The sequence below is a fragment of the Dipteris shenzhenensis genome, chromosome 21 (genome assembly GCF_047967505.1).
Source record: "Dipteris shenzhenensis isolate YYH24624 ecotype China chromosome 21, Dip_SZ_1.0, whole genome shotgun sequence".
Taxonomy (NCBI): domain Eukaryota; kingdom Viridiplantae; phylum Streptophyta; class Polypodiopsida; order Gleicheniales; family Dipteridaceae; genus Dipteris; species Dipteris shenzhenensis.
The window spans coordinates 12,073,525-12,080,360 of NC_141616.1; positions in this window are offsets into that span (position 1 = coordinate 12,073,525).

Consider the following 6,836-nt stretch of genomic DNA (forward strand, 5'->3'; position numbering starts at 1 on the left):
CTACCCAAAGTAGAAGCTCATCTAGCTCAGCAAGTTGGCATATCCTATTTTGTATAGCTTCTTTCTCACCAAGATGATGTTCAAGCACGACCCGTAAACTTGGAACAAAAAATTCTAGTGGTACTACCGCTTCCAAACCAAAATCCATGGGGAATGTCATTAGATTAGTTGTTACCTTATAGGCTATCCAGTAGGCCCATAATGTTGCATGTATCTTGGTGTCCCAATCACACCCACGAGGGGGTCACTGAATAATAAATGCGATTATCACGTGAGTTCAACATAAGGACATATTTAATTCCAACTCACATTTTCATATATAGAAGGGGGTTGTAAAAAGGATTTTGGGAAAAAAATTACAGCTTGAATAGGAAAAGGGTGCATTTTAATAATGAAAATTTCAAAGATAAGGGGTTTTACAAATAGGCCTTCAACACACATGATATATAGGGTTTATACATAGTGATTCCGCCAAGATCATGCCTGTTGTTTGGTACTTGTCTTGGAATTGATCAATTTTCTTGTTAGAGAACTTAGCTTGGCCATTTCCCCAAGTTAAGAATAGTGGCAACTCAGTGCATTTGACAAAATATGAAGAGAAAAGAGGAGAAGAGCGGAGATAAGGAGAGAGGGCATAGCTAGAGAGCACACCACAAATGACTAACTCTACACTAGATTTAGTTGAAAATGTAGAATATATACAAAACCTTTTAGGGTTAGGGAATCTAACCCTTTCCTTTATAGAACTTTATATGTCTTAGTGCTATGCACACTATGATCAAATGATGTTGAGCATGGTTTCTAATCACCTTCCCTCAAGATAAACAACTTGAAGTAGGCCCTCAAGATGATGATTCTGGGGAATCGAAGAAGGAATAAGCATTACATTCCATCACACCCCTTTAATGGGAATGTCGTTCCTCCGTGTCAAACCAAGAGCTTGTCGATGCTTTTCAAAAAGCCATTTACCGAGTGGTTTGGTAAAGATGTTTGCAGCATTTTCTTTGCTATTAAATGCTACAGTGTGATGTCACCAAGTAACATTGTTTCTCTAATGAAGTGCTCTTTGACATCAATGTGCTTGGTCTTGGAGTGATATACTGGATTCTTGGCCAATGGTTGAGCCGATTGATTATCACAATATACTGTTGTTGGCTTTGATTCATCAAAGTAATATGTTTTTGAAAATAGTCTTCTAAGCCATATAGCCTAACATGCACTTGTACTGAGTGCTCTATATTCTGCTTTAGTCGAAGACAAAGAAACAATTGGTTGTTTGTTTGACAACCATGATATAGCACCTTGAGCAAGGAAAAATGCATATCCCTTTGTCAATCTCCTGGTCTCATGATCTCCGGCATAGTCAATATCACAATATCCTTGCAATCTTGGATGAGTTACTCTGTATTCTATCCCAAATTGTCTCTTTAATGTATCTCTAAACTCTTTTGGTTGCATTCCAGTGAGACTTTTTTGGATTGGACCTAAATTGTGCTAGTGAGCTTACTGCATAATAGATATATAGCTATGCGATAGTTATATTTATAAGAGATCCGATGAGCTGCCTATAGTACCTGTCATTGACTGGAGGCTTTTCTCAATCTTTTGTAAGTTTCAAACTGTGTTCCATGGAAGTGGCTGCAATCTTGCAATCTGCCATATGAAACTTCTCCAAGAGACTATCAACATACTTTAGCTATCTCATAAAGGTGTTGTTTGAATCTCTCTAGAACTCAATTCCAAGACAATAGTGCATTAGTCCAAGATCTTTCATGTCGAACTCTCTAGATAAGTCTCGTTTCAACTTTTTGATGAGCTATGAAGATATCCCATGCTTCTTTTGATGTCTTGACTATGTTGAGTTGTCCTAGCATGACATCTTGCACATTCTGCTTGATCATACGATATGCGTACTTGTCTTTCTTGTCCCATTCTGCCTGTGCTTGGGCAATGTCAAGATCTACTACTAGTGCGGTCATTGTTGGTGTAGTTGGAGATCCCGTTGCTGCTGGTGCTATGACAATAGGTGGAGTAGAGCTATTGCTGGCTGGATCATTGAATAGTCTAGGTGTAGATCCATCGACATACTCTCATTTTTCCGAAAGTACAAGAATGGTCTCCATTCGGTATTTCCATGTGCTGTAATTGGAGTTCTCTAGCTTAGCAGCTACCTCCAAATTGAGGTTGCTAGTTCTAGACATGGTGCAAGAAATGTACTCAAAGTGTTTGTGAAATCAGTGTTTGAATTAAGTGCAAAGCACTAACGTTATCAAGTGAAATCTGAACTATCGGTGAAGATAGAACTGCAATATATAATCCAATATGTTATACAAGTCTTGTGGCAAATGATGGTGGGAATAGCCAAGATGCTTTACAAGGCATGATATGATGTGCACAATGCCAGAAAATAGCTAAATAGGCTTTACAATGATGGCATGTGTGTGTGAAATCAAATCATGTGCTATCTGCCCATTGAATAATCAGTCAATGTCTCTGAACACTCTGAATTCTGCTCATCACTGAACTGATGAGCATCAGGTTTCAGGTAATGTAATGATGTGAAACTGCCTGTGACTGCTGAGACTAACTATGAGTAGGAACTATTTAGGAATTTTTTGGCGTGGCTTCGATTGGCTGCTTTGGAGTTCTCTCCGCTATGGATGATCTAATCTACTCCTAACTAGATCTATACCAACCATCAAGAGCAATGAAAAAATAGCAAATATTTCTTTTCCTTTGTTCGTTTTAGGTATTGGGTTAGATGCCTTGATGTAGAGGTTGATGTGCGTGAAGAAAGTGGATCTGATGTCGAGGCTCAAAAGTGTGTGATACTTGCCATGAAATGTGTGCATCGTGTGACAAGCGTGTAGAGCACAAAAAATTGAGCGATTTTCCTTTTTGGAGCGCCCTCAAATTCTTCTTGGTTCAAGAGATACGCGTTGATCTAGGTGGAGGGGCAAAAAGGGTGCAAATGTGCTTAGTGAATGATGTGGCACTCAAGGGATCACATGAAGTGACTTTTCCTAGCAAGAGGTGTGCCTGTGAAGGCCTGTGCTGATGTGGGAGGTGGGTTCACATGTTGTGTGAACAATGTGCTTGTAGAGCTAGTGTGCCTAGTAGGGGAAGTGGCATGTGGTAATGATGATGTGGGAATGCTCATTTGGGAAGGTGAGGTGGCACTTTGACTTGTCAACCTTGATGATGTGGTAGATGAAGTGGATGTGTTGACATGGATGATGACATGGCATTAACATTTGGAAGATGAGGTTGATGATGTGGACTAGGGCTCGGGGTGCTAATGTGGCACTATCAGTGGTGACGTGGTAGTTGGACATGGCTGGTGTTGACGTGGCAAATATGCCGTGTGGCTATTGTGATAAGGACTCCACGTGGGAGCCTACGGTCCAAGCCCTTGGTAGGCCAAAATCTTCAAAGATTCTGATAGAATCTGGTCGGATGGAGCTATGTGCAGCCAAGCGCTATCGATGGAGAATTGCTCGGTTTTGTTTTGCTGTAGATGGCACCGTGGATGGTAGATCTGTGCCTATGACGAGAGGTTGCCGCATAGGTTATGGCAGTGCAAAGAGGCGGCCATTCGTCGATGGGAGCTTTGAGGCGCCTTGCCTTGGATGGGTGTGCACTTATGTTGTTGCAGTAGGCATTGTTCGGCTCTGTTGGTCGTTTGTCTACGGGCTCTGGAGTAGGAGCACTGGATCGTTTGGAGAGGAGGCGTTGGTTCATCTATGAACTATTTGTTTGAGTCGGTTGTTGACGGGAGGCGTTGCTGCTCGTGGCTGCATTGTGAGAGCTGAAGCTAAAGTGTCGTTGGCGTTGGGAGCTATGAGTCACTGCCTTCACGTAGAAGGCTCGACTGCTGCTTAAGGTGCGCCTTGGAGAGGTCGGTGGAGCTGTTGGAGGCTGAGCCAATCTATTGGTGGCTGCGCGATGTATTGGAGAGCTTGGCGCTGTAGTTGCAGTTGGAGTTGGAGGTTGGCAGGTTCTGTCATGTATGCTGTGTATGGAGAGTGGAAGCCAACTGTTTGGCATGGGATTCCATCATTGCGGAGCAGGAGCCAAGAGCTTTTTGCATGGCTATCGGTCGGTGATGCTACCTCGAGAGACTGCGTTTGAAGCTACGTTGTCCTTGTGAGGCTGCTGTTGGAGATTTAGAGCTTAGGAGTGCCTTAGTCACTGTCCTTTGATGCTCAAACTTGGGTGTCAAGTAGCCGAGTATTTGAAGTCACTTATGTATCTTTCTCTCTCACTCAATGAAGAAAATGGTAAGCACGATGGACTCTCTCAACTCACGGGAATCTTAGAAGTATCACAACTCTCATAGAGGAGCATTTCCTCTCATAGGAAACCTTCAAAACTCGCGCACAATTGGATTCCTATATCTCCCTCTCACAAACAATGACAGAAATCTCTCACAAACTCTCAAAAGAGATGAATGGAAATTATCACAAAAATGGATAGAATTCTCTCAATGGAAAAATGAACTCTCAATCACTCAATCCATCACACTCTCTCATGTGGATTACAATGCCTCAATGGAAGGCAAGGCAGCTCTAATACCATGACAAAATATGAAGAGAGGAGAGGAGAAGAGTGGAGATGAGAAGAGGGGGCACATCTAGAGAGCACACAAAAAATGACTAACTTTACACAAGATTTAGTTAAAAATGTAGAATAAATAACTATGTTATATTGATACGGTGAAACTAAAAAAATTACCTCAATAAACTTTTGCCAAGATTTTATATTAATATATTAGTATAGCTTCAATAAAAACATCCCTGTAGGCTAGATTACTTGATTTGCGTAAGCAGATTAATGACACCACCAGTTGAGTGCAAATATAGTACTATTAAACATGAGGAACTTGGTATTGCATATAGTGTGCAAAAAATTTGGCACTATTTACTTGGAAATCAGTTTATCTTACATGTGGATCACCAAGCGCTATTGCACTTAAATCAATAAATTAGTTATCTAGGGATGCTTGGTTAGATAGATGTTCTTGTGATAGGAAGTTGATTTTAATAGTTATATAGGGATTCTTAGTTAGATGGATTCTCTTGCTATAGGAATATGATTTTAATCAGAGATTTCTTGTTACGGTTGCTTGTCTCATATACAAATCAGGGAGTGAATGTCAAGCTTCCAAATGCACTTCTGTTTTTCCATTGGATTCTCTAACACAGAATATGATGAGTTCATTCAGTATTGTCTCAATGAACATTCTGATATCAGATTTCTAAGGACAAATGAAGATGAAGCTTGGAAAAGTAGTTTAATTGAAGGACAATTATATCACCAAGGAGAATATGGTATACTACACAAATGGGTAATGCCACATGAATAGGCTATTGTTGTCATTGAGGTACACAATGGACTTGCCGGTGGTCACTTTAGCTGTGAACTCACATCACAAAAGGCCTTGCAAGCTGGACTGTGGTGTGAGACTTTATTCAAATATGCTTATGCCCACTATGCCACGTGTGATGTATGCTAATGTACAAACCGAATGCTAACACAAGATCATATTCCTCTTCAACCAAGTGAACCTTCGGAAGCCTTTCAAAGATGGAGATTGGGTTTCATGGGTCTATTTGAAATAGCACATACAAAAAAATGAAATATGTGTACTGGTAGCTGCCACCACTAAGTGGGTAGAAGCTAAGGTTGTACTAGATAACTCCGCTCACAATAAGGCCAAGTTATTGTTTGAAAATATCATATGTCGGTATGGATTCCTGATTGAATTTGTTAGTAACGAAGAGACTTATTTTATGAATGGAGTGTTTGAATACTTTACCATGGAATTTATGGTAATGCTATTGAGAAACCATGCTCAACATCATGCGATCATATGTGTGCATAGCACTAACACATATAGAGTGCTATAAAGGAAAAGGTTAGATGCCCTAACCCTAATCCTAACCCTAAAACTAGATAGTTTAGGGGAGGAGCGGTCGGCAAGGAGGGGTAGAGAGAGAGAGAGAGAGAGAGAGAGAGAGAAGAGAGAGAGGGGTGTGGAGAGAGAGGGAGAGAGAGAGAGAGAGAGGGGGGGGAAGAGAGAGAGAGAGAGAGAGAGAGAGAGAGAGAGAGAGAGAGAGAGAGAGAGAGTGTCCATGGGTGGAGCAAAGGCAAGGAGATTCCTATCTAACCACAATCTCAACAAAGACAAACATATACTATCTCAAAGCAGCTTGGGTTGGGAATACTAGAAAGCATTGTGTGAATGCATGACCAATAAGGCTTCTCATCCTCAAGTGACAACTTTGAGAGCTAAAGTATGGACAAAGGTGGATGCATTGATAAAATTGCTTACCAGGTTCAAATCGATGAAATGTATTATGAGAGATTCAAGATGCCTTTGAAAGAGCTTATGCAATTAATGGTGAAAGCATGGGGGTAGTCGCACATTACGCATTACATGATGGTAATCTTATCACCATCATAATATTTAGCACTTGCTTTATTAAGTTTGTTTGTTGCTGAAATGATAATCATCATGCTTGTAACATATTCTCTATGCACACGGACCATGGTTTGTACAGAATTGGGTGCCTTTGTCCATTTGGAATACACAAGGCATGGAGAAGTTGCATGCTATACAGCCAAGGCAGCCTACTTCAATAACTCAATGCACGGTTGTGGTGTCACTCATAGCAATGCATTGTGTGAGATGTTCGACTGGTTTTTTAGGTGTTTGCTAGGTAGGACTTTGAAGTTTGAAAAGGCAAAGGCATCAAAACTTGCAAAAGCAGTTCAAATTGTATCAAAGAATAGAAGGCATAGTGCTTGTTGGAAAGCATTCATATGGAGTCAAG